The sequence below is a fragment of the Pelophylax lessonae genome (genome assembly GCF_965119305.1).
Source record: "Pelophylax lessonae genome assembly, chromosome: 5".
Taxonomy (NCBI): domain Eukaryota; kingdom Metazoa; phylum Chordata; class Amphibia; order Anura; family Ranidae; genus Pelophylax; species Pelophylax lessonae.
In genome coordinates this window covers 315867634-315889783 of record NC_138772.1, presented here as the reverse complement: position 1 = coordinate 315889783, position 22150 = coordinate 315867634, and positions in this window count along the sequence as shown.

The window sequence follows — 22150 nt, the reverse complement described above, 5'->3', positions numbered from 1 at the left end:
GCATTCTAAACGTACCTTTACTATTTCCAAGCGTATTGCTAGACGCTATCCGTTTGAGGAATCCATCATTAAGAAATGGACGGTACCACCAGTCGTGGATCCGCCTATTTCCAGGCTGAATAAAGCCACGGTTATTCCAGTGGAGGACACTTCGTCCTTTAAGGATCCGGTGGATCGAAAGATAGAAGCAGAGTCCCGCACTATCTTTTCTCTGATAGGGTCAGCATTTAGACCAGTAATTGTTATTGGTCTAGTTTCCCAGACACTTACGGAATGGGCGAAAATGGTACGCCAAGATCTTAGGGGAAAAGATATTCCCCAGGAGACATCTGATTTGATGGAACAGATCATACAAGGGCTACGGTTTATCTGTGACGCAGCCTTGGACACAACTCCCTTATTAGGGCATGCATCTAAGTTAGCAGTGATCCTCAGACGTGTGCTGTGGTTAAAATGCTGGTCAGCTGACCTAGGTTCCAAAAAGACCTTGACCAATCTCCCTTTTCAGGGGAATCGTCTATTTGGGGCCAACCTAGATGAAATCATTAAGGATGCCACTGGGGGCAAGAGCACTTTCTTGCCACAGGCTGCAAAAGCTAAGGGACCTCGCAACAAGCGAGGACCTTTCTTTACCGCCCATAAAGGGCGCCCGGCTGGTACTAGCGGGAAAGGCAAGACTCCTCCAGGAGGATTCAAGAAGGGCTGGTCGGACAAGCAGAGGATCAACCCAGCCAGACCCGAAGCAAAGGAGTACACAGCCTGAAGGTGCGCCCCCACCCGGTTTCAGGGTGGGGGGACGTTTTCACCGGTATTCAGGACATCAGATCGAGCATCAACCACTACTACCGGTGCGATTCTTCCCTTCCAACATTTAAATACCACAGGAAGCGGTAGTTACCGTTCCCTGAATAGATCTTTTCCTTTACCCTTTCCTAAGATTAGTCCCGATACCTCACAGGAATCGGATCTGGTTGACCAGATAGGCCAAGTAGCCTCTAGTCGGGTGACTTCGGTCCCTGAGGTTCAACCAGAAAAGATCACCCTTCCTGATAACTATCAGGTATCTGATAAATGTGTGGAAACAGAAAACGACCAGACTTTCTCGGATGGTCGGGGCCAGATAGCTCTAGGGACGCCTGGTTCAGATCCAATCAGCGCCAGTGGTCCTATAAATTCTAGGCTGGCCTCAAGCCGGCCTGGCCGACTTGGTCATGCTAGTCGCAGACGTTCCGTGGGAACTTCGTCTCAGGGAGTGTCTGTGGTCTCTAGGACCAAGTTACCTTCGTGCTTTACAGTCGCTGGTTTTAATGGCCTGGCCATTGAGACCCAAGTACTGAAGGACAGAGGTTTGTCTACTTCTGTCATTCCTACCCTTATTAAAGCAAGGAAAGCGACTTCCAGCAAAGTCTATTATCACACATGGAAGACTTATATTGCGTGGTGCGAATCTTTAGGATTTCCTCCACGTACCTATTCGGTGTCTCGAATATTGGCCTTTTTGCAACAAGGGGTTGAGCAGAAGCTAGCCTTGAGCACCATCAAGGGTCAAGTTTCAGCATTAGCAATCTTCTTTCAGAAGCCGTTAGCTACCAAATCCTTGGTGCGGAATTTCATCCAGGGGGTGCGGCACCTGGCTCCTCCAGTCCGCGCGCCCTTACCGCCCTGGGATCTTAATTTGGTTTTGTCGGTTCTACAGAAACCTCCTTTTGAAAACATCAGGGAGATTCCCTTGCTTACTTTATCCCAGAAGGTGGCCTTCTTGGTGGCTATTACTTCTGCTCGCAGGGTGTCAGAACTGGCTGCATTATCATGCCAGTCCCCATACCTAGTGATTCATAGGGATAAGGTAGTACTTCATCCTAAGCCATCTTTTCTTCCTAAGGTGGTTTCAGATTTTCATCTGAATGAAGATATTGTACTACCTTCCTTGTGTCCTCAGCCCAAGCATCATCGGGAACATGCGTTGCATTCCTTAGATGTGGTTCGGGCAATCAGGGTATACCTGAAAGCTACGGAATCATTCCGTAAGACGGATTCACTTTTTGTGATCACGGATGGCCCCAGAAAGGGTTTGCCTGCATCTGCCGCAACCATTGCCAAATGGATTAGACAGACGGTGGTACAGGCTTATTCTATTAAGGGTCAGAGTCCTCCGTTCCCTGTTAGGGCGCACTCCACTCGAGCGCTCAGTACTTCCTGGGCCTTTCGCCATCAGGCGTCAGTGGTCCAGGTATGTAAGGCGGCCACCTGGTCGTCGGTACATACCTTTACAAAATTCTATAAAATTGATGTGACGGCATCGGCGGATGCCTCATTTGGCCGCAAGGTTTTGCAGGCCGCAATTTGAGGAGACCGGTGGTCTACCTCGAGGGTTTTTTTCTGTTTGAAAATTTTTTTTTGTTGAGTCTCATCATTAAGGATGAGCATTGTAAACTTCTAGTTGGCACCGGTTGGGCCTTCTAGATTGGGATTTGATTTCCATTTTCCCACCCCTCAGTTGTGATACTGCTCTGGGACGTCCCGAAGGTGGTGTATCACCGAGGACTACGTCTGTCGATGAGCGCTAGAGAAAAATGGATTTTTGTAAAATCTTACCGTAAAATCCTTTTCTCTTAGCTCATCGACAGACGTAGTCCCCGCCCCTCTGTTTTGGAGTTGGGTTGGGTTAAATTCTCTAAGCACTGCTTTTTCACATAACTGATTTGCTGAGGCAGAGAGAGAGAGGATATACCCTCTGGGACTGCCCCTAGGGTGTGGCCAGAGCTTTTTAATTTCCTGTCTAGTCCTGCTCCTGCGGAGGTAACATAACCCGAAGGTGGTGTATCACCGAGGACTACGTCTGTCGATGAGCTAAGAGAAAAGGATTTTACGGTAAGATTTTACAAAAATCCATTTTTTTTAATCAGTCAGCCCCTAGTTTCAATGCAAAAGTGATAAGGGTGACTTTGAAGCTGTCATACTGCTATGGGCTCTGGAGTGGTGTATGCATACAGCCGCTGTGTCCCCATATTATATGAGTAACCTAGGCTGCCGCCTGCCTTCCGCTTTAGGTGGCTCCAGCCACAGAGCCACCTGATCAATCGTCCAGTTCTTTCTGCATTGGCCACAGCTCCCATGTGAAAGTGAACATTACAGGACCCAGAATGAGTGATCTGGTTCATTGGGTTATGCTACCTACCAGGCTTCAGGAGATTTGACACTAGCAAAATTAAAACTGTAAGCACAGCATAGTGTAAGCCCTCCCTACTCCCAGCATGCCTTTTAGTTTTTTCTTTTTTGTCGGTGTGTTTGGAACGCACTTTATCTGTCTGCTCTAAGAGAAGTAAACCATTTCTTCTTTTTATTTACGTTTTATCAATGTATTTCTGTTAGCAAGATTCTTCAGTTGCTGTAGAGCTGCTATTGCAGGTTTCAAATTCACTCAGCTTTCCCTTCCAGGGCTGTCCCTGGTCCCCGCCAGGAAGAAGTTGTTCTCTGGATGCTGGAACCTTCGTTGCTCACTCCCTTTGGCATGGAGTGCAGTGTGTTCCATTACCTGCAAGGGTTATGCCCACCAGGAGAGAAAAGACTGCATGGAAGGGGGTATTCTCCAGGACCCTGCCTGACACTCTTTAGCCTGTGTGCAACTTGGGGGCACAAGGCACATTCTGGTCCACCGCTGCGGTAAGTGTGGACCTTGCCGCTATAGGAGCAACCATGCTCCTATGTCTACCTGGTAGCATCCCCGCAGGGGTTAATTTCAAGCTTCTGGGCAGGACTTTTTCAAGGCTCTGGCCAAGTGGCGGGTGGGGAACATTGGGTTGCTTTAGAGTTGGCAACCCGCATCCATTTTAGCTAAAGCCATGCAACCCATTTCCAATATAGCGCCCTTCACACACACTCTAAACCTGCTTGGAGCCCTGGTGGTACCGGCCAGCCGTGCTTGCACTCACTTCTTCCTGTTTGTGCACACATCCTCACTTCTGTTCTACCCTCCCTGGGAGCTGCACCACCGCATATGTATATTTCTTTGATCCAGCTGTCACATAGTGACCTAGTCACAGGCAGCCATTTGACCTTCCTGCTCCTGCAGTAGTCTTTGAGTACCCCTTGTGGAGCCTACACATTGGTGGTATGTCAGAGCAGTCACCCGGGGCCATCCCAGCTTCTGATCCTCTAACACAGTGATTCTTAACTCCAGTCCTCGGGACCCACCAACAGGCCAGGTTTGCAAGATAACTAAATTACATCACAGGTGATCTCATTTGCTGCTCAGTGATTGCAGTATTCTAGTCTGCAGCTCCCCATGGTAATACTTGAAATCTGGCCTGTTAGTGGGTCCTGAGGACCGGAGTTGAGAACCATTGCTCTAACAGCCATAGGGATGCATCCATGAACCTGACACCAATGACCTTGTCTCCTTGCAACTTAGCCTGCCAACATTACTCCAAACCCTAAGGTTACTATCTCAGTCCTTATTGATGGAGCCTCTACATGCTTAGATTTGAGGCTGCTTTCCCAATTGCATCTGTGCCTGTACAGTAATTGGCTCAACCTGGAAAAGGTATTTATTAAAGCGGAGCCTAGAAGAACTTGATAAAAAAAATTATATTCAGCAAGGAACCTACATTCCACATTAATAATTATGCTACAAAAATTAGTGTACTGTAAATGGCCCCCTGTATTGCTCCTGTTTCTTCTTGCTGGAGCAATCGCTTTATAAAGAACTCTCCCCCCCCCCCCCACCCCTTCCTTAGTCTTAAAACTGTCACTTTCTGTAATTAAAATGTGCTCTGCTATAGGAGAAGACTGAAGTAGCTGACAATTCTCAGGTTCACAGCTGCTGATGCCAAGAGTAGATTTAGGGACATAAAGACCCTTTTCTGCTGCCTTTGTGGCAGCATACATATAGTTGAAGCTCCCCCCTTTTCAACCCACAGGACCAATTATAACTTTGTAAATGATTAAACCCTAGCCCTGACTTACCGTTCTTTCTTTCTTTTTTTTTTGTCAAGACATACAGGATCTATTCTACAGACCTCTTGCTTCAGCCAAATTGGGCTCCTCCATTCAGGTTCATGCTCTCTCCTATTTGAGAGGTTCTCTCCTATCTATCTTCATACTTTTTCGGCTGTTTTTCTCCTATAGCGGGAAAAATAATTATTTGATTCCCAGCAGATTTTGTAAGTTTGCCCACATACAAAGAAATGAAGGGTCTATAATTTATTTTTTTATCATAGCTGTATTTTACATGATAGAGACAGAATTTCAACCAAAAATCCAGAAAAACAATAAAAATGTTAAATTGAGTTGCAGCCAAGTGAGTAAAATAGGTATTTGATCCCCAAGCAAAACATGACTTTGTACTTGGCAGAGAAACCCCTGTTGGCAAACACAGAGGTAAGACGTTTCTTGTAGTTGGTTACCAGGTTTTCACACATCTCAGAAGGGATTTTGGTCCACTTTCTTTACAGATCTTCTCTAAAGTCTTAAGGTTTCTTGGCTGTCGCTTGGCAACTTGAGGTTTCTGCTCCCTCCATTTAATTTTCATTAGGATTAAGGTCTGGAGACTGACTAGGCTACTCCTTTGTTGCCTTGGCGGTATGTTTTAGCTCATTGTCATGTTGGAAGACCCATCCATGACCCATCTTCTGGCTGAGGGAAGAAAGGTTCCTATCCAAGATTTACAATACATGGCTACGTCCATTGGCCCCTCAATGCGGCAAAGTCAGCCTGTACCTTTAGCAGAGAAACAGCCCAGAAGCATAATGATTCCACCTCCGTGCTCGACTGTAGGGATGGTGTTCTTGCGGTCATAGTCAACATTTTTTCTTCCTCTAAACACGGCGAGTCAAGTTAATGCCAAAGCTAAATTTTGGTCTCATCTGACCACAGCACTTTCTCCCAGTCCTTCTCTGAATCATTTAGATGTTCATTGGAAAACTTCAGACGAGTCTGTACATGTGCCTTTTTGAGTGGGGGGGACCTTGTGCGCGCTGCAGGATTTCAATCCATGGCAGCTTTACCGATGGTTTGTTTGACTGTGGTCCTACCTGCCTTGAGATCATCCACAAGCTCCCCCCCCCCCCCCCCCCCCCGTGTAGTTCTGGGCTGATCCCTCACTTTTCTCATGATCATCCTTACTCCATGGGGTGAAACCTTACATGAAGCTTCAGACCGAGGGCAATTGATGGTTATTTTGTATTTCTTCCATTTGCAATATTCTTTACGTTTTCTCCTTCTCACCAAGCTTGCAGCCCATTCCAGCCTTGTGCAGGTCTACAATCTTGCCCCTTACATTTTTTGACAGCTCTTTGGTCTTGCCAATGATTTAAGTTTGAGTGGAAGAAAGTGATTCTGTGGACAGGTGTCTTTTATAAATACGAGTTGTCGTTAGGAGCACCTTCCTAAATTGATAGAACTAATCTGTGTACCACCTGAGCACACACTGAAGCCAGTCTCTGGGAGCCAGAATTATTGTTGGCTGGTAGGGGATCAAATACTTTTTTTACTGACAGAACTTAAGCTCAATTTAGAACATTTGAAGCGTGTGTTTTTTCAGAATTTTTGGTTGGTATTCTGTCTCTATCCTTTTAAATACAGCTATGATAACAATTAGACCCTTTGTTTCTTTGTAAGTGGGCAAACTTACAAAATCTGAAGGGGATCAAATGATTTTTTTTTTGCCACTGTATGACAAGCTATATGGCAAGGTGCACGGTTTCTCCTTTTATCTTCCAGGTTGCCAGGTGCGAATGTGTTGCTCAGCTGTTATGTTGCACCCGTGCAGAACTGTTTTTGGTGTGTATTATTTGTGTGCTTATGCTTTTACGCTTTATGCACATGCTGGTAGCAATTTTGCTCTATGGTAATTGAGGTTCCTTATGTATTGTTAGAAGGTACATGTACAAAGCTCATGCCTTTTATTTCTAAGCACCTATTTTATATCGGTGGGTGTGGTTTTTATGGGGTGCCTTATCTGACTCTGCTGGTGGCAGTGTTCTTCTTGTCTTCCTGTTGGAAAGGTTCTCCTTCTGTCTTCCATGTGTTCTGCTTTTTTGAAGTCCCCACTAGGTCAGTGTTTTTAGTCCATTTTCTCTTTGACTCACTCTTGAATTCTTTAGTTTATTTTCTAATCTGAGTGCTCCCCTGCAGCTGCCTGCATGTATAGCATACAGTGATAATTTTGGCATTAAATTTTGATTTTGTTTTAGTCCTAGTCTTTTGACTAAAATGCCATTTTAGTTTTAGTCTCATTTTAGTCATCTGCAGTTTTTTTTTTTTTTTTTTTTTTTTAGTGGACTAAAATCTCAAGTAGATTTTAGTCCTCTAAAATCTAATGTGTTTAGTTAAATTGTAATGCATTATTTAAAGCATTTCCTATAGAATTTCCAAACTCATTATATACTACTGGAATAAATAAAATCAAATGTTATTTATGGTATTAAGGTTTGAACAAACTCACAGATACAGATTTAGCCACTCTAGACATTTTGAGGAGGCCTTTAATTCTGCACAGTGCTCTGGACGGTGGCCCAAGAGGCCTGTAAGGCTGCACAGTGCTCTGGATGGTGGTATGAGAGGCCTGTAATGCTGCACAGTGATCTGGATGGTGGTATGAGAGGCCTGTAATGCTGCACAGTGATCTGGATGGTGGTATGAGAGGCCTGTAATGCTGCACAGTGCTCTGGATGGTGGTCTGAGGGGTGGCCTGTAATGCACAGTGCTCTGAATGGTGGTCTGAGGGGAGGCCTGTAATGCACAGTGCTCTGGAATGGTGGGCCTGTAATGCTGCACAGTGCTGAATGGTGGTCTCAGATCTGAGGGATGGCCTGTAATTCACAATGCTGGTGGTCAGAGGAGATCTGTAATGCATGCACAGAACTCTGGACAGACGGTGGTCTGAGAGGAGGCTAGTAATGTACACTCAGTGCTCTCTGCTCTGTACGGTTGTTGTCGGGAGTGGGAATTTCGTCGGGGGGCCTGTAATGCATATTGCTGCTCTGGACGGTCGCCTGAGGACTCAGAAGCCTGTAATGCTGGCTGCACAGCCTGCTAGTTGCTGCTAAGCGAAGCACGCTAAAGACTCGAGTCGCTTGCTGGGAGTGGAAACAGGTGGAGCTCAGTGGAAACTAGAAGTTCATGAGGATAAACCACCCTGCCTCACAATTTGGTTTTGTGTTCATTAACGAAAACGTAAGTCATTTTCGTCAGTTTCCGTCAGTGGACGAAAATGTGGTGTACTTTTCGTTAAGCTTTCGTCAATGTAAAAAGGCTTCTGATGAAAATTTTTCACAAATGTTTATGTTGACGAAATTAACACTGGTAATATACCACACTCAAAAGATCCTCAGCATGCCACTAGGTAAGAGGTCAAGCTTACAGTGCATCCGGAAAGTGTTCACAGAGCTTTACTTTTTCCACATTTTATGATTAAAAATTCCAAAATGAATTAAATTCATTATTTTCCTCAAAATGATACGAACAATACTCCATAATGACAACGTGAAAGCAGTTTTGTTTGAAATCGTTGCTCTTTTGCTAAATAATTTTGTTGAAGCACCTTTGGCACCAATTACAGCCTCAAGTCATTTGAGTATGATGCTACAAACTTGGCACACCTATTTTTGGGCAGCTTCAGCCATTCTTCTTTGCAGGACCTCTCAACCTCCATCAGGTTGGATGAGGAATGTCTACACAGCCATTTTAAGAACTCTCCTGCATTGTTCAATTTGGTTCAAGTCTGGGCTTTTGCTGTGCCACTCAAGGACATTCAGAGGTGTCCCGTAGCCACTCCTTTGTTGTCTTGGCTGTGTGCTTAGGGTTAATGTCTTGTTGGAAGATGAACCCTTTGCCCCAGTCTGAGGTCTAGATCACTCTGGAGCAGGTTTTTACCAAGGATGTCTCTGTACAATGCTGCATTAATCTTTCCCTCTATCCTGACTAATCTCTGTTCCTGCTGCTGAAAAACATCCCCACAGCATGATGCTGCCACCACCATGCTTCACTGTAGGGATGATATTGGCCAGGTGATTAACGGTACCTGGTTTCCTTCAGACATGATGCTTGCCATTCAGGCCAAAGAGTTTCATCATTGTTTTTATCAGACCAGTGAATTTTGTTTCTCATGGTCTGAGAGTCCTTCAGGTGCCTTTTGGCAAACTCCAGGCAGGCTGTCATGTGCCTTTTTTATTGGGGAGTGACTTTTGTCTGGCCACTCTACCATACAGGTCTGATTGGTGGAGTGCTGCAGAGATGGTGGTTCTAATGGAAGGTTCTCTTCTCTCCACAGAGAAATGCTAGAGCCCTGTCAGAGTGACCATCGGGATCACCTCCCTGGCTAAGGCCATGCTCCCTGACCGCTCAGTTTGGCTGGGCGGCCCATTCAAGGAAGAGTCCTGGGGGTTCCAAACTTCTTCCATTCAAGAAGATGGAGGCCACTATGCTCATTGGGACCTTTTAGTGCTGCAGACATTTTTCTGTATCTTCCCCAGATCTGTGCCTCCTATACAATTCTATCTCGGAGGTCTACAAACAGTTCTTTGAAATTCATGGCTTGGTTTGTGCTCTGACATGAACTGTTAACTGTGGGACCTTATATAGATAGGTGTGTGCTTTTCTAAATCATGTCCAATCAACTGAATTTACCACAGGTGGGCTCCAATCAAGTTGAAGAAACTTTTCATGGTCAGTGTAAGTAGGATGCACCTGAGCTCAGTTTTGAGTGTCGTGGCAAAGGCTATGAATAAGGCTGTAACATAAAATGTGGAAAAAATTAAACCCTGTGAATACTTTACGGATGCACTGTATGGTAGGTCTGGTAATTCAAGAAGCACTTTTTTTGATAGCCTGTTTATTCTAACAGCCCTGATCAGAGAGAAACTCCTAGGTAGTCAACAAGGCACTCTGGTTTACACAGGCATCGATCCTCCTGGTCATCTTCTCACAGATCACAAGGCAGGAGTCGCCATACTTCTAGGAGCCATCCTTTTAGAGGCAGTAGTCCTCCTGCCTGGAAGTGTTGAGAATGTGGCAAGCAGCCCCTTCCTGACAAGCTGGTGTGCTCTGCATGCTTTTTAGATGCTTTCAATGACACAGAACAGCAAAAACAAGATGATGTGGGTCTTATTAAAGTGGAAGTAAACCCTCCTTATTGTTTTCTGCCATGGGAGCTGCCATCTTGGCCTGTTTAATCTTCAACTGCCATGATGCTGCTCTTGTGACCAGTTATAATTCCAGCCATTGGATGGTTTGACAGTTTGGTTGAGTGTACAACCAATGTGACAGTTACATTCCTGGCACGTGCCAGGAATGTAGCTGTTTTTTAAACTGTTAACTCAATGTATTTACTTCTGTTTTATGTAAGTGTTACAGGGTTCGCTTTAGGAGTTTGCTTCCACTTTGAATCTCCCTGGTCCCTCATTAGCAGCAAGTTCTGTTTCTCCGGCAGCAGAGCCGGCAGGGGTTGAGGAAAATTTATGAAGATGGAGTTGACAGGGGTTATCACCTGCTCAGTGTTTTTACTTTGCCCTTATTGAACCTTTTATTGCAGCTGTTAAACAGGTTTATTCAATGTGAGGTTCAATTGCAGGATCCCAGTAAAATTTGTTTTAAAAAGAGTGGATAAAAGGCCAACACTGGCGAGAAATAATACATTACCCCTCAAGGATACAGTGTCATTCTGGGATGTGTTTGATTGCAGAATAGACCCTGATCTAAAGAAGGTCTACCAGGTGGCTGGAGCAGCTTTCAGGCCAGTGGTTGCTTTCACATCTGTTTCTAGGGGCATCAGAGAGTAGACAGGTCTCTGTGTTCATGCAGCAAGCCCACCCCCCCCCAACAGTTAGAAATCACCACCTAGAGACACATTTAACCCTTTGATCGCCCCTGGTGTTAACCCCTTCCCTGCCAGTGTCATTAGTACATTAACCGTGCATATTTTTAGCACTGATTATGGTAGTAATGTCACTGGTCCCCCCAAAAGTGTCAAAAATGTCGTGTCCAATCTGTCCGCTGCAATGTCACAGTCCTGCTAAAAATCACTAATCTCCACCATTACTACTAAAAATATAAAGATACATAAATTTTTCCCCTAGTTTGTAGACGCAATAACTTCTGTGTAAACAATTCAATACACACTCATTGGAATTTATTTTACCAAAAATATGTAGCAGAATACAAATTGACCTAAAATTATGAAAAATTTGATTTTTAAATTGTATTGGGAATGTTATCTAGCAGAATGTAAATAAAGAAAAAAATATATATATTTATTTTTAGAATTGTCGCTTTTTTTTTTAATAGCGCAAAAAAAAAAAATCGCACAGGTGATTACATACCACCAAAAGAAAGCTCTATTTGTGGGAAACAAAGGACATCAATTTTAATAAGAGTACAGCATTGCAAGACTGCGCAATTGTAAGTTAAAGTAATGCAGTGCCGTATCGCAAAAAATGGCCTGGTCATTAATGGGGGTAAAACCTTCCAGTCCAGAAGTGGTTAAACAGGATAAATGCAGGAGGTCCTATACTCTACCACTTTTAGTTGTTAGGTAGTAATAAAATAATGTAATTTCAGCAGCTGCTCGCATCAATTTCATGTGTCCCCACATGTGCAAATAGAGATTGTATTGTTGTAATGTGGAGTTTTGCTTATATGTATTGTGAATAGTGCTTAATAAAAACAAATCAAATCATAACTGTGTCCAATTTTGATTGATTGCTCCTATATATGGTAAGTAATATCAATGTTTTTACACCTTTCCTCTTGGTAAAATTCAGTGTATCAAAAATACAATTCCAATAAACAGTGAGTGTGAGATTACCCCTAAATATCGAATAAATAGTGTACAGTTAAAAAACTAACATAAACCGATTTTGCAAATAACCCTACTAGGTTCCAGATCACCAGTGATGCAAATGATTCAAAAGTTGTGCAATTATATGAAACATCTGTTTCATAAATAGGAGTATGGAATATCCCTACTTGGTACAATCCACCGCCATACACTCCGCACTCCTCTCCTGCTAATGCTACCCACTGCTATACACTCCGCACTACTCTGCAGCACGTACTACCCACCACCATACATTATTGCTGGTTGGTAAGTAGTTCTGGATGATTTCAATTAGGTTCTTCTTTAAGGTAGGCTTAGACAAAGTGTTAGCTCTAATAGCAGGATTTCCTTTTTAAAATAATGATTGTGCTTAGGTTTATACATTTCTTTGAGACTCTGGCTCATGGGACACCAATTTCAGCATATGTTATGAGTACAAGAAGGCTTTTTTTTTTTTTGCCCACAACCTTTTAAGCCCCTCCCACTTTTACCACAATGTGGCCCTAACCGTCATTTGCAATGCCCTGCTTTACTACTCTGCTTTAGGGTGCCCAAAGGTCTTTTACAATCTTAGCAACACCCCTGGTACAATGAAAAACCTCAGCCACTCTTCAACACCGGACACTAAATTCTCCACATTTTTTTATCGAGCGATGGGGCCCAGCTTATAATCTTGCACACAGGCACACTGATTTCATAAAAATGTCCTTGATGTGAAGTCTGTTTTCTCTTTCATTCATTGACAGACACAGCTCCTGATATTCATAACCATTTGGTTATACTGCCCCCTGCAGGAGTAGGACACTAGGCAGAAAATAATTCTGGCTACACCCATGGGCGGTCCCGGGGGTATACTCCCTCTCTCTGCTACAGCCACTTCGTTTTTTTTTCTGCCTAGTCAGGAGGAAGAAACTTGTTCCTTTGCTGGGATTTTTAGTCCTGGCAAACTTTTTTTTGATAGAACATTTTTTCCTCCTGGATTTTTCCAATGTGAGATCGATAGTCAACGGCCGGACTGGATAATCTAGATCCAGTGGTCACCCCAGTCTGGCCAGCGAGCATGCGCAGGTTGGCCGCGACATAGCCCCACAGGACAGGGGCTGGCCCTCGGGTTAAACGTCTCGTATGGGTCATGCGACTAGGTCTCGGCCCGAGTCGCAGCGTTCCTCCTGGCCGACAGCCCCCATATCAATGGTGAGGGGTTCTGTCTGGAGCTGTGCCCACCTGGTTCCTGGTATGGTGGTTAGCTGTTCCCCCTCTCCCCCTGGAGGGCTTTGGGGTGGACATGGGCCCTCTCCTTGAAACGGTTGGACCCCCGGGTTCCCCTCCTTCCCGCATGCACACCCCTTGTAAAGTCCCTAATTGTGCCCCCCATTGTGACCAAACGATCAACTGTGCGTGGGGGCTTGTGCCTGGTGGATGCTCTCCTGCCTGGATCTGTTCTTGAGGCCTGGTCTCCCTCCTGGGTCCTTGAAAGCCTCTTGATGCTGTGCGGGGCTACCATTTTGTTGTAGCCTGTGTTTCTATACACAGTGGCCATGTTTGTGTAGTCCTGTGGCCTTTTTGTTGTGGTTTGCCATTGGAAATAGAGGCGGTCATGAGAGTGGAGTCCTGTGGGTGGCAATTTTGCCGGTGGGAGCACCTCCTCATCCCCTGGTGCTGACTCATGGATCATTTTACTTCCTGATCTCTGCACGTGTAGTGCAGATTTTCCTGGTGGCTGCAGTTGCGTGTTTCTGTGGGTGGTGAGTCTGGTGGAGATCACTTGGTGCTTTGTGCCTGACGACCGAGTGGTGCTGCCAGCACGGTGGGGGTTGTCCCCTAGCAGTGTTTTACCCTTTTTGTGGGGTCCCCCTGGTGACTCATGGAGTCTTTGGAGCATGTTTCCCTACCTGATCCCATCTCTAAGGCTGCAGTTCCCTCCAGGTCCCAACCATCCATCCATCCATGCACTGACAGTGGTCCTGGAGTTCCTTGTATCCCAGGTGGAGTTGGCTTGCGGGTGACAGGCTAGCAAAAAGAAACCCCGCCTTCCCCTGCCTTATCTGTCTCATCAGATCCTTAATCTGATTTGGCCGCCGCGGACGTGGGTCACCCTGATAGTGAGGATGATTCCTCTACTTCTGTAACGGCGCATGAAAAGTATCTGTGCTAGACTTAAAGTTGGAGGTTGTGGTTATGACGGAGGCGAAGGTTCCTTTTGCCACTCACAAGCCATTTAGAGTGGCAAAGAAATTCCCTTTCCCCTCCTATGTTGACAGAAAGTCACTAAAGAGTGGGGACGACCAAAGCACCTCCTTGGGGTCCCTAGCGGTTTGCTAGGCCATATACCTATGAGGAGTATCTTCTTAAGAAGTGGACTGTTCCACTGATGGTAGACCCTCCGGTTTCCGACGCAAATGTTGGGACTTTATCAAGGATTGATAGAATATCATCAAAGTTAATTTATTTCAGTAATTCAATTAAAGTAAATCATATAATTTGTGTAGATTCATTACACAGGGTGATATATTTTAAGCATTTCTTTCTTTTAATTTTTGATGATTATGGCTTACAGCAAGTGAAAACCCAAGTTCAGTGTATCAGAAAATTACTTAAGCCCAATAAAATAAAATATTTTTAATACAAAAATGTTGGCTTACTGAAAAGTATGTCTACATACAGTATAGTATGCACTCAATACTTGGTCGGGGCTTCTTTTGCATGAATTACTGCATTAATGTGGCGTGGCATGGAGGTGATCAGCCCGTGGCATGGCTGAGGTGTTATGGAAGCCTGGGTTTTTTTTTTTTGATGGTGGCTTTCAGCTCATCTGCATTGTTGGGTCTGGTGTCTCATTTTCCACTTGAAAATACCCCACGGATTCTCTGTGGGGTTTAGGTCAAGCGAGTTTGCTGGCCAACCAAGCACAGTGATACCATGATCATTAAACCAGATATTGGTACTTTTGGCAGTGTGGGCAGGTGCCAAGTCCTGCTGGAAAATGAAATCAGCATCTCCATAAAGCTGGTCAGCATGAAGTGCTGTAGAATTTCCTGGTAGAGGGCTGCGCTGACTTTGGACTTGATAAAACAGTTGACCAACACCAGCACATGAAATGGCTCCCCAAATCATCAGACTGTGGAAAATGTTCCATTTCCTTTGGAAATCAAAGTCCTAGAGTCTGGAGGAAGAGGGGAGAGGCACAGAATCCAAGTTGCATGAGGTCCAGTGTGAAGAACCAGCCTCATTGCCGAACCAACCGGAGTGTACATAGTGCGGGGCACAGCCTCCACCTTCTGGTCAGCCGGATCCTTAAAGGCTGGGGACTCTTCAACCGGAATCATGGTTGCCTTGTTTAATCTTGAAATCAGGGACTCCTCATAGGGTTAACGCCTAGTAAAGCGCTTAGGGACCCCACAGGGACGATTTGGTCGTCCCTACTCTTTAGCAGCAATTCTGTCGAAATAGGCAGGGAAAGTAAACACCTTTGCCGCTTTGGATGGCTTGTGAGTGCCAAATGAAACCTGCGCCTCCGTCGCAGCTTCAGCTGCGTCCTCCATCTTAAAGGTCTCACGCACAGATAGAATCAGTGCATCCACCAGCGCCTTTTCATGCGAGGTCGCAGTTGTGGAGGAATCATCCTCACTATCGGAGGATTCCAGGTGCGTGGTTTCAGACCCAGTAGGGTGACCAACGTCCACAGCGGCCGAATCAGGATCAGGTGAGGCAGGGGAAGGGGGTGCTTTTTGCTAGCTCGTTGCCCGCAAGCCACCTCCACTTGGGACACAAGGAAGTTCAGGACTGCCGTCAGTGCATTGATGGATGGGACCTGGAGGGCTCCGCAGAGAGGTAATCAGGTGGGGAAACGTGCACCAAAGACTCCATGAGTCACCAGGGGGACCCCACAAAAAGTGTAAAACACTGCTAAGGGACAACCCCAACCGTGCTGGCATCACCACTCTGTCGCCAGGCACAAAGCACCAAGCGATCCCCACCAGATTCACCACCGACCGAAACAGGCACCTGCAGCCACCAGGAGAATCTGCACTACACGTGCGGAGATCAGGAAGTAAAATGATCCAGGAGTCAGCACCAGGGGATGAGGAGGGGCTCCCACCGCCAAAATCGCCACCCACAGGGCTCCACTGTCATGGCCGCCACTATTTCCAATGGCAAACCACAACAAAATGGCCACCTTGCTACACAAACATTGCTACCGTGTATAGAAACACACAGGCTACAACAAAATGGCAGCACCACAAGGCTTACAAGGACCCAGGAGGGAGACCAGGCCTCAAGAAGAGAACCAGGCAGGAGCATCCACCAGGCACAACCCCCCACGCAAAGATGATCATCCGGTTGCCGGTGGTACGCCCCCATCGCCAGTTAGTGCCCTTGCCCCCATCCCAGGAAAGTGGCCAGACCACCCGACCAGCCCCAGCGTGGAGCGCTGGGAAAATTAGGGACTTGGCAAGTGGGTGTGCTTGCGGGAAGGAGGGGAACCCGGAGGTCTGACTGTTAGAAAGAGGGGGCCCACGTCCACCCCAAAACCCTCCAGGAGGAGAGGGGGGACAGCTACTCACCATAGCAGGAACCAGGTGGGCACTGCTCCAGACAGAACCCCTCCGCATCGAAATGGGGGGCTGTCAGCCAGAAGGAACGCTGTGACTCGGCCTAAGACCTGGTCGTATGACCCTTGCGAGGCGTTTAACTCGCTGGCCAGCCCCCGTTCAGTGGGGCTATGTCGAGGCAGACCTAGCGCGGAGCAGAGGTCTGCATGCGCTAGTTGGCCAGACTGGGGTGACCACTAGATCTAGATTATCCAGCTCGTCGCCCAGTCCGGCAGTTGACTGTAGATCTCACAGGAAAAAAATACAAGAGGATAAGTATTTCTATCTAAAAAAGTTTACCAGGACTAAAGAACTCAGCCAGGAACTAGGTTCTTATTCCTGACTAGGCAGAAAAAAACTGAGTGGCTATAGCAGAGAGAGGGCGTATGCCCCCTGGGACTGCCCATGGGTGTAGCCAGAATTATTTTCTGCCTAGTGTCCTACTTCTGTAGGGGGCAGTATAACCCAATGGTTATGAATGTCAGGAGCTGTGTCCATCAACGAACATCAGAGAAATGGATTTTACAGTAAGTCAAAAATCCAATTTTTTTCTTCCAGGAGTAGAGAGCATAATATCTCTAATGGGTGCAAAAGGAGCAGAGCGTTCCAGATTCAGATCCCACTGAGTCACAGGGGGAGTAAATAGGGCAATCTACATGGAAGATACCCTGTATAAAGGTTAATCAAGGAATGAGACACACATGATCGGGTAGAAACCTGACTTTTGATATTGCTGAAAGCCAAATGCTGGTCCAGACTTGGCTGCAGAAAGAACAGGATTTGTTACACTGAGAATCTCAAAGGGGGAAAGACCCAAGACAGCAAAGTGAAGTATGCATTCTTTGAGCAAGAAGGAGCTGGAGTTATACGGGTGCATCTCATAACATTGGAATATTATCAAAAAGTTAATTTATTTCAGTAATTCAATTAAGGTGTAAATCATATAATTTATAAAGATTCATTTCACACACAGTGATGTATTTCAAGCATTTCTTTATTTTAATTTTTGATGATTATGGCTTACAGCAAGTGAAAATCCAAAGTTCAGTATCTCAGAAAATTACTTAAGACCAATAAAATAAAAGATTTTTAATACAGTAATGTTGGCTTACAGAAAATTATGTCCACATACTGTATAGTATGCACTCAATACTTTTTTTTTGCATGAATTACTGCATTAATGTGGCATGGCAGCCTGTGGCACGGCTGAGGTGTTAAACTGGTCAGCATGACGTGCTATAGAATTTCCTGGTAGAGGACTGTGCTGACTTTAGACTTGATAAAACACAGTTGACCAACACCAGCAGATGAAATGGTTCCCCAAATCATCACTGACTGAAAAATTTTACATTTCATTTGGAAATCAAAGTCCCAGAGTCTGGAGGAAGAGGGGAGAGGCACAGAATCCAAGTTGCATGAGATCCAGTGTTTCCACAGTCAGTGATGATTTGGAGTTAACCAGAGATACAGAAAAAGCAAAAGCTCTAGCTCTTCTCCCGAGGGGATCTAGTGGATCAGAGAGTTCTAGTTCCTTTACCAGGGCAAGTAAAAGAATAGGCTACTATTCTCATGTTTTTGTAGTGAAAAGGCCATCAGTCAAATTCTGTTTAATTATCAAATTTATTCCTTTGAACAAAGAAAAAAAAAATCAGAGGTTTCGGATGGAGTCAACCTTTTCTCCAGGGAACGTTTCATGGCAAAAAGGATTCCTATCTCCATGTTCCCATCAGGGAGAGCTCCTAAAAATTCTTGTGTCTGGCAGTAGAAATTGGGGCAGTGATTCATTATTTTCAGAGCAGGGCATTACTCTTCAGGCTGTCCTCAGCTCCTATGATTTTTTTTTTTTTTTCAAAAGGTTCTTGCAGAGGCCATGGCTCTACTGAGATTACCGTCCATCATGAACATTCCGAACCTAGACGACCTCCTCTTAACAGCCTTTTTGAGAGAAAAGCTGCAGAAGGACATCATCATGCATACCCAGCAATGGTTAAAGAATCTAGGTTGGATAGTGAATCTAGAGAAGTTTAACCTATTCTTATCATGTAGCACTGCCCCTAGAGGACTGCTGAGAATTACACCTTCTGGATTCCCCTGGGTTACCCTTAGCAACTGACAATAGATGAATAGCAATCAAAGTTCTTGGCTCAGTCAATAATCCAGGGGATATTGTTTTTGTGGTTTTATTGAGAACTTGGATAGGAGAAGGAATGAGTGGGATACTCCAACTATTAACTATTCACAGTCTGAGGGACAACTTACTGTAGAATGTGACAAGGCCACTGCTTCACTTTGCCACTAAGTGAAGATACTTTAAATGCTTCTGTGTAATATTCTCTTCAGGGTTCTGAAACTGGCACCCTCTTTTCCCTCAACACCTGTCCACTAACCCTAGCTTCTGTAGTTGTCCCCTTTCTGGCAGACCCCTGGGCAAGTTCCTCTGTACTCACGGACACTGTTTTTCCAGAGTCACCGTTGCCTCCAAACTACACTTGTCAGCATTCACTGGACCTCTGGGTTCAGCCACACTTTCCGGTTCACCAGGCTGACTGCCTGTCATCACCTTCCACAACTTCAGAGGAGCAGACAGCCGTCACCCTGCCTCTGGGACTTGGCTTCCTGCCAAAAGACCCCCTGCCACATGTGCCCCTGGCTTTTATAGCCCATCCCAGGATGCACCACTGTGTCAACCCACTGAGACAGCTCCAAAACCTGTGTCACTGGCTAGGTTTCCTCCACTGCCCAACATGCCCCCCTATTGGACACAGTGGGGACACTTCCTCAGGCCAGGTGAATCACACATGGACACATGCAATAGACCTTACTAGAAATCCTGCTCCCTGATAAGCAGACAGAGCAACTATGGTTTCCCTGCTGCTTTCCTGTTAACCACTTGCCTACTGTGCACTTAAACACCCTTCCCATCCAGGCCAATTTTCAGCTTTCAGCGCGGTCACACTTTGACTGACAATTGCGCGGTCATGCTACACTGTACCCATATGAAATTTTTATCATTTTTTTCACACAAATAGAGCTTTCTTTTGGTGGTATGTAATAATCTCTGGGTTTTTTATTTTTTACAAAAAAAAAGAAAAAAAGACAGAAAATTTTGAGAAAAAAAAAAAGTTTTTCTTATTTTCTGCGAGTAAATTTTGAAAATAAATTTTTCTCCTTCACTGATGTGCGCTGATGAGGCGGCACTGATGGGCACTGATAGGCTGCACTGATGGGCACTGATGAGGTGGCACTGATGGGCACTGATGAGGTGGCACTAATATGCCGCACTGATGAGCACTGATAGGCGGCATTGATAGGCGGCGCTGATGAGCACTGATAGGCAGCACTGCTGGGCACTGAGGTGGCACTGAGAGGTGGCACTGCTGGGCACTGAGAGGCGGCACTGATGCGGGCTCGCGGGAGCGTGCGGGGAGCCTGCTTCTGGGAGGCCGTTTAAAAACGGCCTCCCGAAAATTCGAGTCCGCGCTGCAGCCGTATATAGGCTGTAGCGTGGATGGGAGGAAGTTAAGCAGAAATGCCAAAACTATATCTACTATCTAGCACCTGACTAGGAGGGTTCTACACTCAGATAATCTAATTTCCAGGGTACACTATTTATTCCCAAGAACAGAAGATCTTTCTCTAAAGCCCCGTACACACGTACCGATGGTCGGCATACAAATGTTCCTCTTTTCTCCCCGGGATGTCGGTGTCTGCTGAAAAGTGCAAAGACAGCACAAGGACAGCACAAGAATTTTGTCCGCCGACTGCAGAAGTGATGTCATGTAATGGTTAACTTTCCCTGTGTTTTCTATTTTCTGAGCATGCCCAGTCTTGCAAATCTGCGGTCTGTCGGCCGAATTGTGTACTGACAGGCGAACAATCGTCCGTTCTGGTGTCGGCATACAAAAATTTTCATGTTTGCAAGAAAGACTTTTGTCCGCGGATTGTGCGCAGACATCTGTCGGAGGCACCATACTAACACGCGTACAATCGGCAGATCCTTCGTCCACCGACGTTTGTATGCCGACGATCGGTACGTGTGTACGGGCCTTTAGAAGAGAAGATACAAAACATCAATGGACAACTGGGACAGCTTCAATGCAGTCAGTCTCGATAAGAGACCTTAAGTCTAGCCTCTGCTTCCCTAGCTTTTCCTCTCCGGAAACAAAGATAAGAAGCAGTGTGAGAAGACAGAGGGGAAGTCATACCTTGATCAGTGGGAGCATCTCTATATTTAGTACACAGGATGGGAGAACACACTGATAATAATTAGACTTCTGCAGCCGGCATTACCATTGAGCGTGTGACATGTTTGATCCAAATTTGATCATACCTTCTTCATACTTAGGTATATCGGATCCTCTCTATCTCACCCCCAGCCAGCCTTGCTCTGGCCACTAGCATCTTCTGGTCAAATTTAGCAGGCTGGGTAAGGGGAGGTTACAGAGGTAAGCAGATTGACTAAGGAGGTGGTGGGAGGCAGAGCAACTTAACAGTCACGCCCTCTCACTCAGAAGAGCAGCGCTATTGGCTGCCTGTTACACTGGTTTGTGCCTCTTCCTCCAGCATCTGAAAGCCGGTGGGAGGGAGAGGGGGAAAGCCGCACACCACTCTGGAATTGCTACCACCTGCCAGTCACACAAAACTCCTTGCTGTTGGCTGTCTCTTTCCTCCATGTCCTCTCTGCCATACTGAGTAGTCCACCTCCAAGGCCCCTCCTTGTTTCCTTCACTCCTTATGCTGGTCCTTGAATGTATCATCTACTCATGTTTTTGGTTGTATTTGTTACTGTTACTGCTTGGTTTGCTACCCTTCTGATTATACCAAGTCTGGAGTATTATTATCCTTCTGACTCCCCCACTCCATTGTCCCCTCCTTTCCTATTATGACATATTATTAATGTGTATTTCTTCTCGAATGTTTGTACAATTTTGCAAAAATTCAATAAAAAATATTATAAAAAAAAAAAAAAAAAACTCCTTGCTGTCCTCTATCCACAAGGAGCCTGGGGGGTGACGAGGAGGAGGAAGAGGTGAGGTAAGGGTCAGCTGCGCCCCTAGGCAGCTCCCTAGAGGTAGTGCCAGCCCTGCATGGACTAAGATATCATTTTGCCCCTCTACACATCATTAGTAAGACCTCATCTGGAATATGCAGTTCAGTTTTGGGCACCAGTTTATACAAAGTATATTGGGGAACTGGAGAAAGTGCAGAGAAGAGCAGAGCTCAGCTATGAGAAAAGATTAGAGGAACTGAATTTATTCTCTCTTGAGAAGAGGAGATTAAGGGGTAATATGATCAACATATATAAATACATAGGTGGTCCATATAGTGAACTTGGTAGTGAGTTATTCACTTTAAGGTCATCACAGAGGACAAGGGGGCACTCTTTACGTCTGGAGGAAAAGAGATTTCATCTCCAAATACAGAAAGGCTTCTTCACAGTAAGAGCTGTGAAAATGTAGAATAGACTCCCTCAAGAGCTGGTCCTTACCAGCTCAGTAGATTGTTTTAAGAAAAGCCTATATTCTTTCCTAGATAAATATAATATAACTGGATACTAATATTTATAGGTAAAGTTGATCCAGGGAATGTATAATTGCCTCTTGGGGGATCAGAAAGGAATTTTTTCCCCTGCAAATTGAATCACGCTTAATTGGGGGGGGGGGGTTGCCTTCCTCTGGATCAACTGTGGATATAGGGTTGTATGAATGGGATTATGTGTATATGTATGTGTGTGTGTATATGT